General features: G+C 43.5%; 1 long non-coding RNA gene across 1 annotated transcript; it reads right to left on the bottom strand.

The window, feature by feature from the left end:
• Window positions 1-500: 500 nt before the first annotated feature.
• On the bottom strand, window positions 501-13,723 carry LOC115177198 (uncharacterized). The gene is made up of 2 exons (XR_003872367.1): window positions 13,630-13,723; window positions 501-542 (listed from the first exon to the last, which is right to left on the bottom strand). It is a non-coding gene; the product is annotated as an uncharacterized LOC115177198 (long non-coding RNA).
• Window positions 13,724-18,299: the final 4,576 nt, after the last annotated feature.

The raw sequence follows: 18,299 nt of genomic DNA on the forward strand, positions 1-18,299 counted from the left end.
AAGAGGTTGAGCTGATCCTAGATTTGTGCCTGGGCAACTTGTACCCACAGCAAGTAGATCAGTGAGTGAGTTTGCAGAAAAGGGTGAATATAACTACTTTATGTGTGAATGTTTGTGTGACATGCCACGCGAGGTCGGTTTTGAGGCCTGGTTTTGCTTTCATTTTTCAAACCACAAACATTTTTGGATCCAGTTTAATGGTCCAGACGTGGTAAGGAGATTATTTTCCCCTTTCTGACATGATGATTCTTCTTTCACGCTATTTAAGCGGCAGACGGAAATGCTGAAAAGGATCGTTAACATGAACATCTGTTTGTGTCTGTCTGCTTTCTCCCCTCTGTCTGCTGCATGGACAAACCCAGGGTAGTTTTGGTGCACACATATAAAAACAACAACCCTGGTCCCAATACTCTAAAATGGTTTCTTTCTTAGCCATTCTCTCCTCAACAGGTTCAAAACTGTGTCCCATTCGTCTTGAATGGCTTCTTTTCCTTTTCTCCTTGGTGAGCACAATCATTTAGTAGTCCTTATTGATCTGCATTCTGGAAGGAAAGGAAACAAGGAGAGGAGGTTATTTCACATTAGTAATATGCAAATATGGCGCCTCCACTATATTTGTCTATTTCAGACTTTAGGAGCAAAGGATTCTTGACCTTTCCTGTCTATTCTTCCCTCCTTTAGATTGAGGAACACAGTGATTCAGTGTGCCAATTAGAGAGCTCCCAGTCTTTCAAAGCAGAAGTCTGACTGGGGGAAATGTTAGTGTCATCAAAGCAGCAGCTCTATCAACAACTACACTGACTTCTGCTTTAGACCAGCTCAATCCCTAGACAGCTACATGTTTGGACTTGTTAATTTCGGCTTCTTTTCAGCTAATGGTTCGATCAATCACATTGAAGTATTAGACATTCTGCATTTAACTCGTGTTTTCAGTGCTATTCAAACTGGACCACATTGGAACCGTTTGGGGGTCACATAAATTCAATAGGCTTTAGGTGGACCACAATGCTAAAAGGTGGATCACAATGCAAAATGGCTTGGGAAGCACTTACATAAAGGACATAGACTGACTGAAGAGGAAGGGTGTTGTTGTTAAGGGGGACATGGCCTTCAGATCTGTACGTAGGCAATCGTGGTAAACAGGAAGAGAAGGTAGAAGGTTCCAGATGGGGGTTCCCACTGCAGGTCTGTTGTAAGCACACGCACACACACACACATGCATGTGTGTGTGTGTGTCTGCGTGTGTGTGTGCGTGCGTGCGTGTGTGTGTGTGCTTGTGTGTGTGCGTGTGTGTCTGCGTGTGTGTGTTCGTGCGTGCGTGTGTGTGTGAAAGAGAGAGCGCTAACAGCCTCTCAGAGCATAGCACATCCTATGATTGTGCCTCAGTGCCTCGTGTGTATTAGTCAATGGGCTGTTTCTCAGGCCTCTGCACCTGTGTGTTCAGCATTGGCCTCCTCATTTTCCACGCAGAGACTAGATCCCAAAACTCAAAGATCCCCTGTTTTGTGGCACCTGTGATGTGGGTATTGTTTTTGATCACACCTGCTGCCATTCTCTTGATGTCCTCTCTTCTTTCTTTCTTTCTTTCTTTCTTTCTTTCTTTCTTTCTTTCTTTCTTTCTTTCTTTCTTTCTTTCTTTCTTTCTTTCTTTCTTTCTTTCTTTTCAACACACACACGAATGAAAAAAGGTAATTATCCGCTAATGAGTTTGGGGGCCATAATCCTCCCACTCAATTCTGTCGCAGCACCCATACTTCTAAATACTCACCCAGTCGCTCAAACTCAAACACACACACAAACACGTACGCATGCACACACACGTACTCACACCCCAGCCCAGTATGCTGAGGGGTAATCAGAGCTGTCTGGGGAACAACAGCAGTGAGTGAGGTGTCTCAGAATAGCCCCAGGGGAAGAGGAAGTCTAAATACAGCCGGACAGGAAGAAAAGTGTGTGAGAGGAACAAACAAATCAGGAAATCCTCCACTCCCCCTCCTCTCTTTTCCATCTCTCTCTCCTTCCCTCTGTCCACTTTTGCCTTCTACTTTTGTCTAATCTCTCTCTCTCGCTCGCTTTTTTCAAAACCTCTCCTCATTTCTCTCTAACTGGCCTTTTCTCTCTACCGGTCTCTCCATCTCCAGCTCTCTCATTCGCAAATCCATAAATGCAATATCTCCCTATGATTTTCTGGCCAATTCCATCTCTCGCTCTCACACTTTCTCTCTCTCTTTCTTTCTTTCTTTATCTATTATGCGCTCTTTCAATTGGTCCTTGAACTCCACCCACCCTCTTCAAACCCTCATCTTGGCCGTTATAAAAGCTCAAATATATGACTATCAAACAGGCGCACACACACACACACACACACACACACACACACACACACACACACACACACACACACACACACACACACACACACACACACACACACACACACACTAATAGTGGCCAATCCTCAAAAAGGGCTTTAGTTTTTGAGATACACCTACCCGAGGTATAACAAAGTACAACCATGTTTGTCCATATGTCTAAGGTCTTCCATATATGAAATGCATAGTTGTATTAAAATATTTGACTTCAAAAGTGGTTAAATTGATAGAAATTGTGACACACCCCCTTAACTTTTTGGTAGCTTTTCAATAGACAACTTTCCAAGTCAAATCTGCTCTCATCCAGTGCTGTATGGTCCTGTCTGACAAAAATACATACAGTAACACATTTTAATGTTGTGGCTATTGTAATTTGCTCGAAGGAAAACACCCCCTAAACTTAATGGACAACTTTTATTCCAAATTTGTGCAATATCAGAGCTTGCATTTTGGATTACATGAGCTTAGGTATTTGTATCTTTAGCCCCTACTCTTGCAATTACATTAGGGGGCCTCCCTAGATTTGACTCCAAATCCAATATGGCTGCCACATTACCATTAAATGATGGTTTAATCACCTGTATATGCACATGTTTTAAATGAGAAATGTTTCAGATTTGTGTACTGTACTTTCCACCTGTACCCAATATGCTCACCATTTACACTCAAACTCCTTTGTCTGGATATGTGAAAAGGCAGCAGACTGCTTGGCATTGCAACACTAAGTATTCCAAGTCATGAGCCTCTTTGAGGATCAATGAGGCAACTGGGGAGACTCCAACGAAAGGAAAGACAATCCAACCCTGGACTCTGACACTTTCTCACAAACACTACTACTTGCCCCCGCTGTGGTGTAACTTGCCCTTCCAGGATTGGGCTCTTAAGTCACCTCCTTATCATTTAGAAGTGAGCTTTGATTTTTGGTTGTCCAATATGTCTGTCTGAATCCAACATGACCTTCTGCTGGCTCACTGCATTTGTGATGCACATTGGGAAGTTCAGTTGCACTCTTATCTTATTTGGGTTGAGCTGGCACATTGCTTCTTCCAGACAATCATGTCCACCATGCTGGCTGTCTGTCCTGGAGTTGCCATATATGTGACTTGGTGACAGTTATGGTGCATGGGGAGGATGCAACCACACATGACAAGCACATAAGGCAGGTGTTCACTACAATGAACCAACACAACCTGACACTCATTGACAAGAAATGTCATAGGAATTTCACCTCTCCAATGTCAATGCCATCCCGAAGCTCCCTTGATAGGCAACTCCACCATCAGTCCTCCCCTCAGGCACTTACTAGAGACAGAGACACTGGAACTGGACTGCCACATGTCAACAGCCAAAATGTCCTCTTGAAATTGCATTGCATTGTCCTCATATGTACAGTACACTACCTGTCAAAGATTTAGAACACCTACTCATTCAAGGGTTTTTCTTTATTTTTACTATTTTCTACATTGTGGAATAATAGTGAAGACATCAAAACTATAAAATAACACATATGGAATCATGTAGTAACCAAAAAAAGTGTTAAACAAATCAAAATATATTTTATATTTGAGATTCTTCAAATAGACACTTTTTGCCTTGATGTCAGCTTTGGCATTCTCTCAAGGTGAACCTTCGCCCCAGTCTGAGGTCTTGAGATCAGGTTTTCATCAAGGATCTCTCTGTACTTTGCTCCGTTCATCTTTCCTTCGATTTTGACTAGTCTCCCAGTCCCTGCCTCTGAAAAACATCCCCACCTCATGATGCTGCCACCACCATGCTTCACCATGAGGATGGTATTGGCCAGGTGATGAGTGTTGCCTGGTGTATCTTCAGATGTGACGCTTGGCATTCAGGCCAAAGAGTTCAATCTTGGTTTCATCAGATCAGAGAATCTTGTTTCTCATGGTCTGAGAGTACTTTAGGGGCCTTTTGGCAAACTACAAGCGGGCTGTCATGTGTCTTTTACTAAGGATTGGCTTCCGTCTGGCCTCTCTACCATAAAGGTCTGATTGGTGGAGAGCTACAGAGATGGTTGTCCTTCTGGAAGGTTCGCCCATCTCCACAGAGGAACTCTGGAGGTCTGTCAGAGTGACCATTGGTTTGTTGGTCACCTCCCTGACCAAGGCCCTTCTCCCCTGATTGCTCAGTTTGGCCAGACAGCTCTAGGAAGTCTTGGTGGTTCCAAACTTCTTCCATTTAAGAATGATGGAGGCCACTGGGTTCTTGGGGACCTTCAATGCTGCAGACATTTTTTGGTACCCTTCCCCAGATCTGTGCCTCGACACAATCCTGTCTCAGAGCTCTACAGACAATTCCTTCGACCTCGTGGCTTGGTTTTTGCTCTACTAAAAAGCATGAGCTGGCGCACACCCAGAGAAAATGATTTAGTGTAGAGGTGCTGACTAACGGTGAATAAACTGTAACCTATAAAAACAAAGAGAGTCACACACTCCATATGTATAACCACCCAGTAATTTATTGGGTAAAAAAACACCTGACATGCACTGTCAACTGTGGAACCTTATATAGACAGGTGTGTGCCTTTCCAAATCCTGTCCAATCAATTGAATTTACCACAGGTGGACTCCAATCAAGTTGTAGAAACATCTCAAGGATGATAATTGGAAACAGGATGCACCTGAGCTCAAATTCGAGTCTCATAGCAAATGTTCTAAATACTTATCTAAAAACCTGTTTTCACTTTGTCATTATGGGGTATTGTGTGTAGATTGTTGTGGGAAAAAAAATATTTTATCCATTTTAGAGTAAGGCTGTAACGTAACAAAATGTGGAAAAAGTGAAGAGGTCTGAATACTTTCCGAAGGCTCTGTATGTGTGTGAATCTGTGTTATGTCCCTTACAGCCAACGCTTCTTAGTCATTGCCTATGACCTAGCTACAGTGCACTCTGACTAGGATGTGACATGCAGGACTTTTTGACACATTCAACATAAAAACACTCCTACCACAGGCCAATTTGGCGTTGGAAAGATCTAAAGGCAAGTCTGTTTGTGACACCCCTCTCCTTCACAACCAGACAACCAACCATTCCACTACTGGATTCTCCCCAGCATCATTCAGGCTGGGATAACATTCCACTACTGGATTATCCCCAGCATCATTCAGGCTGGGATAACATTCCACTACTGGATTATCCCCAGCATCATTTCAGTTAGTCAATGGGTCTCTTTGGTATGCAAGCTGCATCAGCTGACTGCCTATAATGAACTGTAGATATGGAAACTGATCACCCAACAGCCCCAATACCCCGTCAGCCATACACGAAGGATACTACTTTGGTTGCTGCAGCTTGCCCAGAATGACCAGTTAGATGTGTAACCTGGTCAGGTCCCAGAACTACAACCACCACTGCCTACTTTGTTTCTTCACCCTTTAAGAACTCACTCATGTCCTGGTCACCTCAAAGACTTTGAATCAACCTTACACGCTTTGTTTTAGCGGGGAAAAGAGGGCTGTATATATACACTACTAGAGTAGCTGACTGTTGTGTTATGGTTGCTATCCGGTTACGCTACTGTGTGCTTGTGTGGTGAAAGGCTTGTTATATTTTGTGGAATTTGCCAATGTTGATATGCTGTAAGTGTGTGACTGAGATTAAAACATGAACACACATTTGAAAAATGAGTTGGCTTCGGCCATCCAAACACAACAGAGCCATGACTGTGCAACTCCTACCCTCGATATACCAAGAGCCTTATGAAACCATTTTAAAGACAGAATAACACATCACAAAAAGTGCTACTTATATGCAGGCTAAGGTTCAATCATGTTGGCCATATTGGATACAGAATAGAGTGTTGAAAAAATCCCTCAATTGAGAAAATTCCTATTTACAGGTGATTTAACCTTCATCAAATTTTTGATGCCATGTTGGATTTGAGGCAAAATAGAAAGATAATCTGTGATTGCTCCTTTAACTTAATTGCAAGACTAGGGGCTAAAGATACAACATCCTTTCAGGAACCTTGGACCCCAAAAAGGAAATGTCGATGTCTGAAAGCACTTGTTTTCCTGAGAGCCAATTACAATAGCCACAACATCAAGAAATGTGTCACTGTGCATTTTTGTCAGGCAGGACCATATAGCACTGAATGAGAGCAAATTTCACTTGGAAAGCTACCAAAGAGTTAAGTGTATCTTAATCATTTCTGCCTATTGTATCTGTGGGTTTACAGGTCTATATTTCCAAAACGCTTTAAGATATCCTCATGTTGTTTGTTTCTCTATGTAGGGTAGACAATTGACTACTTGTATTCCAAATTTTAGCAATATCAGTGGTTGCAATATTGGGTTACATGAGTTTATGTGGCCCACCCCCCTCCAGCCAGGCATTATTCTGCACTTTTTGAGTTAAGGGTGTGTGTCACAATATATACCAATTGAACCACTTTTGCAGTAAAATATTTGTACACAACCATCCATTTCATATATGGGAGACCTTAGAGATACGGAAAAATATGGTTGTGTTTTGCTATACCTCGGATAGGGGTATCTAAAAAAATGTGAGGGTCTTGCCACTAGCCTAAAAGCGTGCAGTTATGAGAGCTGCTGTGGTTGAAACACTGTGTGACCAGGACTCTGTAGCCCGCACACCCATCATTGTCTCTTAGCAACCAAGCAGTGATTTTCCTACTCAGAGAGAGAGAGAGAGAGAGGAAGCAGTATTATTTTCCCCAGGAAGTGTATGTGACAGGTACCGTTTCCCCTCACAGCTCGGTGCGGCTCAACTCCTTGTTTGTTCTTCCTCCAGATGTGTCCCAGACGGGAAACAGATGCCCTCTCTCCCTCTCTCTCTCTCTCTCTCAGTCCCCTTTCTCTATCTTTTCCTCCTTCTCTCCCTCTCTGTGTCCCTGGTCCAGCTGGTGGAAAGGACACCTGTCCTCCTCTCTGTTCCCACTCACTGAGAGAACGGCGGCCATTGTTGCCGGACAGAGGATGTTGCCGTTTTTCTCCCACATACCAGTAGGACAATGTGTATGTGTGTTTGTGTGATTTGCCTACATTGGTCAATTTACATTGAAGCCATGGAAAAAAGAATGTAGCCCCACAGGCACCCAGCCATTCTCATTCATTGAAAAGACATATCACGAAATGCACCCATTTGCTATGATTTTTCCATAAACATTTCTGGAAGCATATGGGAAGCAGGGCTATTAATCAACTTCACTTCCTTATGATGAGTGGGGAGAAAATGTGGTGTTTGAAGTTGTGCACCAAACATTCACTATACTATTCATCCTTACATACTTACTTAGTCCTCTTCACCCCGGGTGACACATAAAGCTGCAACAATCTTCTGCCACTAGAGTCTGTCTTTGGCCACAGCTTGTGTTTTCTTGTACTCTTCATCATACAAGACACGATACAGCTCTGATACCAGGCTTTACCAATGGTTGCAAAGCCGATGGCGGAAAGTTCAATGGAAGAGACATCGGCGACCATACAAATTCAAACATGTTCCAGACCAATTTTTTAAAATCTGATTTAACTAACATTGCCCATGGAACCAGAGGATCCTTTGATAGAAATTCTTAATTTGAGCAACTGCAAGATCAGGCCATCAACTGTGTAGTGTAGTGTGCACTATACTCCTTTGCTGTTTGTACTAACTAGGGACATTCTGTTGTTCTCCAGGACCAGGTTTAATGACCACTTCTATGACTGCTACTGCATTGAGTTGTTTTGTAATGGCTTCATTTTGGTCTGCATGGGTGTCAATGTATCGCCATCTACTGGGCGGAGGCAGTACAGCAGCACACCTACAGCCATCCATGTTCAATAGAGCAACAAGCTGGAAGCTCTCTCTCTCACCTCCTCTCTCATTCTACATATCTATCTCTACGTCTCTATCCCTTTCTCTCTCTATTTGTCTCTTCTAACTCTGCAAATTCATCTTTTTCTCTCTATTCTCTCTGTCGCCATCATCCTTCCTTTGTGTTTGTCTCTCCCCCTCTCCCTCTCCCAGTGCAGTATTACATTAAAGAGTAGTGCGCTCTGGAAATTCCATAGTGATGACTTTTTAGTATCCAGTGTCCCTCTCTCGTGCCACAGGCATAGTGTGCAGTGAGTCAGCACCAACTTTATCACCATGACGGCACAGTCCAGACAAGGACGTAACCTAGCTTTGTGAACAGATGTAGGATCTTCATTTGAGCCAGTTTGCTAGAGCAGGAAAATAATCCTGCCTCAACAGGACATTTGAATTAGTATGTGGATTAAAATGAATTTACATTTTTGTAGGGGTTGATATATTTTTCGTGAGAGAAAAATGTAGATATTTCAAAACCTCAGAAGCCTTTTCAAACCTGAAATACACTACGTTTTGCAGGAAAGTTCTCCTGCAACAGGGTGATCAAATTAAGATCCTACACCTGTAAGTGCATCTGTGTGTCAGTGTTAATGTCAGTCTAATACCTGTTGGTGTGTGTGTGTGTGTGTGTGTGTGTGTGTGTGTGTGTGTGTGTGTGTGTGTGTGTGTGTGTGTGTGTGTGTGTGTGTGTGTGTGTGTGTGTGTGTGTGTGTGTGAGTGTGTGTGTGTGTGTGCGTGCGTGTGTGTGTGTGTGTGTGTGTGTGTGTGTGTGTCGCTCCAGACAAGCTCCTAAAGGGTGGGGTTCATCATTACAAGAAGATGCTGTGCCCTATAAAATGTCCTACCTCAATATGCCTTGTTGATCTTACGGTAACAGTGTCCTTTTAATGGTTTTATCAACAGACCAAACAAATGTTTGGTTGTTGGACAATTCCAGTAAAAGGTACTCTTCCAAGAGCTGAAGTTTAGTTCAAAGAAAAGTGCCCTGTATTCTTTGTTGTTATTACACTAAACTAATTACATTCCTGCCAAAAGGGAATTTGTTCCATCCATTAAGAGAAGCACGCTCATCTACTCTGTGTCCAGTCTCAGGTTATTTGCCAGGATCGTTCGTCTGTAGACCAATCATTCTTCCAATCATGCAAGTTGATTAAATGTCCAACCATAAAACCTGACACTTTCAAGGCTATTTTGGCACAAAATCACAAAATCAAAACACAATTGTTCACCATTAATCAACATCCTTATAGAGGATACACATTGCTGTTGTGATACATGCTATCTCTATCTGTGTAATGATTCCATGTTGTCAGCCTTTAAACATATCAAATCATTTTCTAAAGAATAGTAAAGTATTATAAATACATTGAGGTCAATACCATTTCAGTTCAGTCAAATCAGGACATTAATTGAAATTCCAAATATCTTCTATGAGGATTTTTTTATTCTTGAATTGAAATGTCAGTTATTTTCTGAATGGACCCTGGAAACAAACTTAGTTGGTGTATCTCTCTCATTTTCTGAGATAAACAGATCCTGGCCTCGTATTTGGAGGGGAATTAGACTCCGGAACCTAGCATCGGGGTGACACAGTGGTCATCGCAGGGGCCTATCAGTACGACCATACATCAAACCTTATTAGGAGGAAGTCATTACATCGCCATGGTGACCTAGCCTTGACCCCGGGGGTAGATTAAACTACAGCCCAAAGGTCAGGGCAGAGGCGGGATCTCAACCAATCAGAGAGCGGACGGTAGTCCAACGAGCACTTTGGGACAGGACCAAGGTTTTCTGTATTGTGGGGTTTGTATTGGCGTTGTGGGGGGTGTAGGGAGTGTGTATGTGTGTGTGTGTGTGTGTGTGTGTGTGCATGCATGCATGCGTGTGTGCATGTTTGTGTACCTTTGTTTGTTTATATGTGTCCCAGTGAGTTGACCAGCCAGCCAACATGACTTTCTGAAGTCCTGTGCCAGCCTGGTGTTGGTATATGCTGTGGTTTCATCTAGGGTAGTAGAGGGTCAGTAGGGGGCATCGAAGGGACTCCCATCCCCCTGGGGCGATGGGTTTGGGGGCTGAAGAGTGATGACAGCTGCTGTCCCAGCCCTGCCCTCTCTCTTGCCCCCTCGGCCCCCCAGCCCACGATGCCTTGCACGGGGCAACCCTTACAGGCACGATTGGGGCTAACTGGGGATGGGGGGGAGGGGTTTCATGGGGCTAATAGATCAACTCTGACCCCACGCCCTCAGAAAGGGGATACGGTCACAGGAAGTTGAGGGGTGAAGTGAAGAGGGGAGATGAAGGTGAGAGAGAGGTGGCACCAGATCCCCTCCATCCATCCTTCCACGTCAGTTTTCTTGGGTGTATTAGAGGATGCAATATTGAATGCTTGTAGCAGGTCTGATCATAGGGCCCAATTTGATGCTGCTTTTAGATATGGTTGGCACATGCAAGAACTTAAGCCACCACTTTGATGTTGTCAGCACCCCTTTCCATCCATACCAGATGGATAATCTCTCGTGGACAAACGCACGTAACATAACTGGTATCTTAGTGTCTGTCAACAGACTGTGGAATGTGACGATTAACAAGGAATTTTGATCCTGTGACAGACTGATCATTTGGACAAATCTTGATTTTGCATATTTCTAAAAGGGAAGGGAAGGGACATTTGACCCATAGACTTGCTATCGCCCTGCTACCGCTCCTCGTTCTAGTATTGTTTCCTAATATGTCTCCCCCTAAACATAATTTAGCATCTGACGCAATTACGGAAAATTCTAGTTCTGGGTCAATACACTTGGAATGGTGTGCTGTTCCATGGAACTTTGTGGTTTTCTGTGGCTATTTCCGTAACATGCATGAGCGCTACTTCAAACTTGTTAGGTTTAACTCATTCTCACCTAATAAACATTTCCGCAGCCACCCCTGCACCCCAACCAAAACCCACGCACGCAAACACACACACATACTTTCTGTTACCCAGCGTCTATTGAGTAACACTGGAGGACGCTTCGCATCCTGCACTTCATTTGGGGTTTCATTCCTTTCTTTCAAAATGGATTTGTGTGTGTAGTTGTTCAGTTCTATGTGACAGTTTGATGGCACATTAGGCCATCTAATTTATCGCTTTGCTCTTTTCCTGCCCTGTCTCTCTAGACGCCATGTCTGTTGTGGTGCAGGGAAGACATGCTTTGACTAGGACATGGTCTGCTCTCACGCACTCAACCAAACACACACACACACGTCACCATATTCTCATGTGTATGTACTGTATGTTAACAGGTTGCATTCAAAGGGTAAGAGACATATTGAAGTGAAACAGGTCATTGGTGGACAGACTAAGACCAACACAGGCCATAGATGGAGAGACATGATTGGTGGAGATCAACCTAAGGAGGCTTGAACAGAGAGGGAATTGGCAGAAGAAAACCAAGAGGGTGGGAGACATGTCGAATGGGGAGAGGCCATTGGTTGAGAGAGGGATTCTTAACTCTCTTCTCTTTTTGATGAATGAAGATGATGACAGAAGAACTGTGATGATTGCCCCTGAACTGGGGTGGGCAGGGGGAAAGACAGGGGAGCAGTGTCGGGGGGGGGGGGGGGGGGGTGTCCAAAGGGGGTTTCAGAAGGTCAGGGGGGGACACCAGGGTATCTGTGATGACAGAGAAGAGAGGGAAGGGAAGGGGGTAGAAAGAGAAGCGATGAACGACAAACCATGGCCGGGGGAGAAACAGAGGGAGTCACCCCTGAGTGAGTAAAAGAAGATATGGAGACGTAGTGAGCATGTCCGGTGACCTTCGACCCATACAGAGATTAGAGAGGGGTCATGATAATAGAAAATGGGGAAGATGCTATACTTTGATATGAAGGTCTAACAAAGCAAAACGGCATACTCATCCCCAGTATACACACACAAACCGTTGAAGAAAACACAAACACATCACCATTTCAAAAGAACTTGTCAGCCAACATGCAAGGCCCAACTGCAACGACACATATCTTTTAACCTGTTTATTACACACAGTGCCTACGGACACAACAACTTCCTTACCTATCATACTGAACGTGAGAGAGAGACAGAGAGAGAAATGGAGAGCAAAGGCCCTCTGGGTAGATGGCAAACTTGGGAAGCGATAAGAAAGGTGAGAAGCAAACATACACCTGACTCCTATAGCCTCTTAACTGTGTCCGTCTCTCAGAGGATAACTCTGCAAACAAAGATTAGTGCTAATCACTAGAGAGACAGAGAGAGAGAGACAGAGAGAGAGAGAGAGAGAGAGAGAGAGATTAAAAAGAAGGGATGGTGTGAAGCGAAGGTTTTACTTCAAATAAAGCAAGACAAAGTCATCTTAAATAACCTGGCTGTTAATGGGTAACCACTCTTTCTCTCTCTCTTTTGCACGCACGCACGCACGCACACACACAAACACACACACAGACAACGTGACAAGGTTCTACACGGTTGCCAGGAAACCAGAGAGTAAGACAAACACTCCAGATCGGATTGTCTTTTTTCTAATTCAATTGGTTAAATGACCTCCCCTTGCTAAGCTTTATCAGACTCCAGGAAATCCAGTGACCTCTGAACTTCCAAAAGGACCAATCAGGTGATGAGTGCTGTCCAACACATATGTATGTATTGACACACAACAAACACACAGTTCATATGCATGGTTTACCATATATCGTTACTTATGATACAATTTTGTCCCCCAACTAAAATAGTTTGTCTTCAATTGGTGAAATTGAAATACTGAAGTAAATTAATATTGCTGTTGTGAAATAGGGTAGGCAGTAGGGGAAACCAACATACACACTAAGTTCAACCAACTGTTGCTTAGTTGAGTGGTGAATTGTGGGTATTGGTCCGGTGACGCCCTTTTGACCTCATCTTTGGGTCAAATGCTCCACCCCAGCGGCGATTGGGACAAACTCTGACCTTTTGCGAGCCCCTTTAGAGCATGCAACACACACACACACACACACACACACACACACACACACACACACACACACACACACACACACACACACACACACACACACACACACACACACACACACAGCAGATGTGGTTAATGTGTGATGGACGTTTACAATGGTGACCAGGTTTTCTGTTTGGCGAGAGACTGTGGGGTCAGGGTCAGCCTCTGATACGACTGCTCAAATACCACTTCATTACCTTGACTGTGCCGTCTCAAACGGAGACTAACCCACAGATTCATGTACACACAACACACATATATGTGCACACTTTCCTATGGTAAAGACGTGCACAGGAAATGAAATCAATTATAATTTGGTCTGGTGCAGCAAGAATAGAACTTTTAGTGTGTACCACTCTCCCTGCAACTCTTCCCTAAGTCATTGATGTTAATGGGAATGGGTTCTCTTCAGCTGACATACTTTATATAGAAAGATCAATGGTTACCTGCTGTGCATCTCTGTCTATCGCACCTCCAACAGACCATAGGCCAGTTACAGGGTCATCAGGCGGGGACCAACACCACTCCTCAATGTTTGGCTCCTTGTCTCGGTACATCTCCTGATGACTGAGCAGTTGCAGGGCCGTCTACATGCCGTTCCATGCAGCTGGCCTTCCTTTCAGATGTTAGCTCTTCGTTCCCTAACTCCTGTCCTTCCTCCTATAACAGGTGTAATTGTGAATCAATCAAAGTGTAATCATGAAGCCCTTTTACATCATCAATTGTCACACAACGGTATAGGAAAACTCCCAAGAAAGAAAAAACCTTGAGAGGAACTAGACTCAGGGGAAGGCCTATAGTCGCCTGGCTGTACCAGGTAGAAGTTAAAGAGATACTGTGACATTTTGGAATTTACTAACATCAAGGCGGTGACCCGTTCCTGTAGGTTCATGCTCTACAACATTCGCAGAGTACGACCCTGCCTCACACAGGAAGCGGCGCAGGTCCTAATCCAGGCACTTGTCATCTCCCGTCTGGATTACTGCAACTCGCTGTTGGCTGGGCTCCCTGCCTGTGCCATTAAACCCCTACAACTCATCGAGAACGCCACAGCCCGTCTGGTGTTCAACCTTCCCAAGTTCTCTCACGTCACCCCGCTCCTCCACTCTCTCCACTGGCTTCCAGTTGAAGCTCGCATCCGCTACAGGACCATGGTGCTTGCCTACGGAGCTGTGAGGGGAACGGCACCTCCGTACCTTCAGGCTCTGATCAGGCCCTACACCCAAACAAGGGCACTGCGTTCATCCACCTCTGGCCTGCTCGCCTCCCTACCTCTGAGGAAGCACAGTTCCCGCTCAGCCCAGTCAAAACTGTTCGCTGCTCTGGCACCCCAATGGTGGAACAAGCTCCCTCACAACGCCAGGACAGCGGAGTCAATCACCACCTTCCGGAGACACCTGAAACCCCACCTCTTTAAGGAATACCTAGGATAGGATAAAGTAATCCTTCTAACCCCCCCCTTAAAAGATTTAGATGCACTATTGTAAAGTGGTTGTTCCACTGGATATTATAAGGTGAATGCACCAATTTGTAAGTCGCTCTGGATAAGAGCGTCTGCTAAATGACTTAAATGTAAATGTAAATGTACTTCCCCATAGTCAGATGAACACTAGATACCATTTGTATGTCTCTGCGTGTAGTATGAAGGAAGTGAGCGGTAGTTTCTTGAGACAATGCTAACTAGCATTAGCGCAATGACTAGAAGTCTACAGGCACTGTAAGCATTGTTAAAATGCCGGAATCTCTTAGTATTTAAGAGTACATATTCCCATCTAGGCGGTTGTGACTAGATGGAGTATAGCTACGACCGGAAGTGACTGTTCATAGCAGGTTAGGAGAGCATTTTAGCTAACCCTAACCCCTTTCCTAACCTTAACATAATTATCCTAAACTGCCACGTTAATTTTGTCAAACAGTATGTTGTATCAGAAGCACATGCTACTGTATAGGTCTTCATAACATTTAATCAGGAACTAATTTAGACCTTGAAAACAGAACCTACAGAATAGGGTTTCCCAAACTCGGTAATCAAAGCTTGAGGATGAGTTGGCTATTTGAATCAGCTGTGTAGTTCTAGGGCAAAAAACAAAACGCTTGGGGGGGCCCCAAGACCGACTTTGGGAAACCCTGCTGCAGAAGGCAATAAGCAGCATTGTCGTTGGTGACATCCATCCCTGCATTTATAAGCCTCTGTCACCATCTTCTGGTGGCTACCAGCATTACATCGGGGTAGAACCACTATACCTTTATTTAACCAGGCAAGTCAGTTAAGAACAAAATCTTATTTACAATGACGGCCGACACCGGCCAAACCCGGACGACGCTGGGCCAATTGTGCTCCGCCCTATGGGACTCCCAATCACGGCCGGATGTGATGCAGTCTGGATTAGAACCAGGTACTGCAGTGACGCTTCTTGCACTGAGAAGCAGTGTTTTAGACCACTAGCTGTAGTTTAGCGCCCTCTTTAGTTTCAGGTGAAAAATTGATGACAGCACAGGAATGTGTGCAACCATCCAATGTGTGCAACCATCCTGACGCTCTGTCTACACGTTAATAATCCTGGCTTGCGATATGGTTTTTGAAACTTTCATGTAACTGAGAAAATGTTTCATAAAACAACAGATACAATTACCATGATTCCCACATGACCATCTTGCCATGATAAGGGTTGTTTGTGAAAGAGAGTCAATTCCATGCTAACAGAATGACAGTGAGACTCAGATTGTTCACTTTAAAGTAACAGGAACCATTGATTGTAAGGTTAAACAAACCATACAACTCTATACACAATAAACAATTTGCACAGAACATTTTATAAAAATACATTTACTCAAAGAACAGTGCAGATGTACAATTTGGTAACAGAACGATGGTAAAATATCCCTCACTTTTTTATGTGACCACATTTTCCAAAAACTGCTAAACATCTACTCCGAATAAAGATGAAAAGATGTCTACAGAAAAAATGGGTGTCAGCTATGATATGACACCTTACGTTTGAAAAAATCTATTTTGGTTATTGAACTACAGTGAAGTAGATGAACATGATGGTAAACAGAATGACATCATGGGTCCCTGATCTGTACTGTACAGAAATGAATAATTGTCATTATCTTCATGGTGATGTATCCTGAATAGGTACACAAAGGTAGAAAAATGTCACAGCCTTATTTGCATGTTTAGGAATTGTGTAGGTGATTCTGTATATAGCCCCGCTATTGTTAATTACTGCTGCTCTTTAATTATTACTTACTTTTTGGGGGGTATTTTCTTAAAACTGTATTGTTGGTTAAATAAGCATTTCACTGTTAGGTCTACACCTGTTGTATTCGGCGCATGTGACAAATAACATTTGATTTGATTTGACACACAAAATTGAGCTCAGGTGCATACTGTTTCCATTGATCATCCTTGAGATGTTTCTACAACTTGATTGGAGTCCACCTGTGGTAAACTCAATTGATTGGACATGATTTGGAAAGTCACACACCTGTCTATATAAGGTTCCACATTTGACAGTGCATGTCAGAACAAAAATGCCATGTTGTCGAAGGAATGGTCTGTAGAGTGTCAAGACAGGATTTTGTCATGGCACGCATCTTGGGAAAGGTGCCAAAACATTTCTGCAGCATTGAAGGTCCCCAAGAACACAGTGGCCTCCATCATTCTTAAAAGGAAGAAGTTTTGAACCACAAAGACTCTTCCTAGAGCTGGTCGCCTGGCCAAACTGAGCAAATCGGGGGAGAAGGGCCTTGGTCAGGGAGGTGATCAAGAACCCGAGGTTCACTCTGACAGAGCTCCAGAATTCCTCTGTGGAGATGGTTGTCCTTATGGAAGTTTCTCGCATCTCGACAGCACTCCACCAATCAGGCCTTTATGGCAGAGTGTCCAGATGGAAGCCACTCCTCAGTAAAAGACACATGACAGCCCGCTTGGAGTTTGCCAGAAGACTCGCGGCTGTAATTGCTGCCAAAGGTGCCTCAACAAGTACTGAGTAAAGGGCCTGAATACTTATGTTAATGTGATATTTCTGTTTTTTTTCTTGTTTTTGAAAAACTGTTTTTGCTTTATCATTATGGGGTATTGTGTGTAGATTGAGGGGGAAAAAACGATATAATACATTTTTGAATAAGGCTGTAACAAAATGTGGAAAAAGTCAAGGGGTCTGAACTTTCCGAATGCATTGTAGCCATTTTATTTTTACTCTTTATTGTTATTCACTATGTATTTATTCCTCATATCACTATTTCTAAAAAATCTTTATCTTTAACTCTGTATTGTTGGAAAATAACCCGTGAGTAAGCATTTCCATGTTATTCTGCACCTGTAAATGAAGCATGTGACAAATAAAACATGAACATTTCATTTTATTTGATGTTCTCTCTCCACTCCTATTGGCACCTTCTCTCTCCCTTTTCTCATCAGTCTGCATGACAGTGAGGGATATAGCCTCCCCCAATGTTGAGCCCTAACCTTAACCTTACAGGGTTGGGTGCCTAACCTTCTCTGCTGGCCGGTTTTCCCTGCTCATGGTTCTGGGTTCCTCATTCTGCCTGTCACGGAGCAGAGTGCTTCTCCCAGGGGTTCATACATTTTCATTGGACAGTGCATCTACCACTTTGAGCTCTGTTCCGAACCCTAACCTTAAGCCCCTAACCCTAATTGTAACCCTAAAGGACCAGTGAAATGTCCCCACTTGTTTGAATTTCTGTCCCTGCAAGGGTAGTAAAACCCAAAACACGTACACACACACAAAGCTGTGTCTTACTATACTTGTGAGGACTTTTTGGGGACCAACAATAACAATTGATTCTCATTCAAAATCCTATTTTCTGTAACCCCTAACCCCTAAGCCTAAAATAGTATTTTTACAAGTGAGGACTGGCAAAATGTCCTCACTTCTGAGTTTTAGTTGGTTTAGTATTCTTGTGAGGACTTCTGGTACTCACAAATATAGTAAAACGTGTACACAGAACAGTGGCAGTCGGTTCCGTTTAAAATGAGGGAGAACATTTTTATTTTTATGAGCATGGTCTTATTTCTATAACATATTAGATGACTGTCATTTATATTCCATTCACCCAGCTCAATGTAACATCGATAGGTTTAGGCTAC

Source organism: Salmo trutta, chromosome 37, assembly GCF_901001165.1.
Source record: "Salmo trutta chromosome 37, fSalTru1.1, whole genome shotgun sequence".
NCBI classification, from domain to species: domain Eukaryota; kingdom Metazoa; phylum Chordata; class Actinopteri; order Salmoniformes; family Salmonidae; genus Salmo; species Salmo trutta.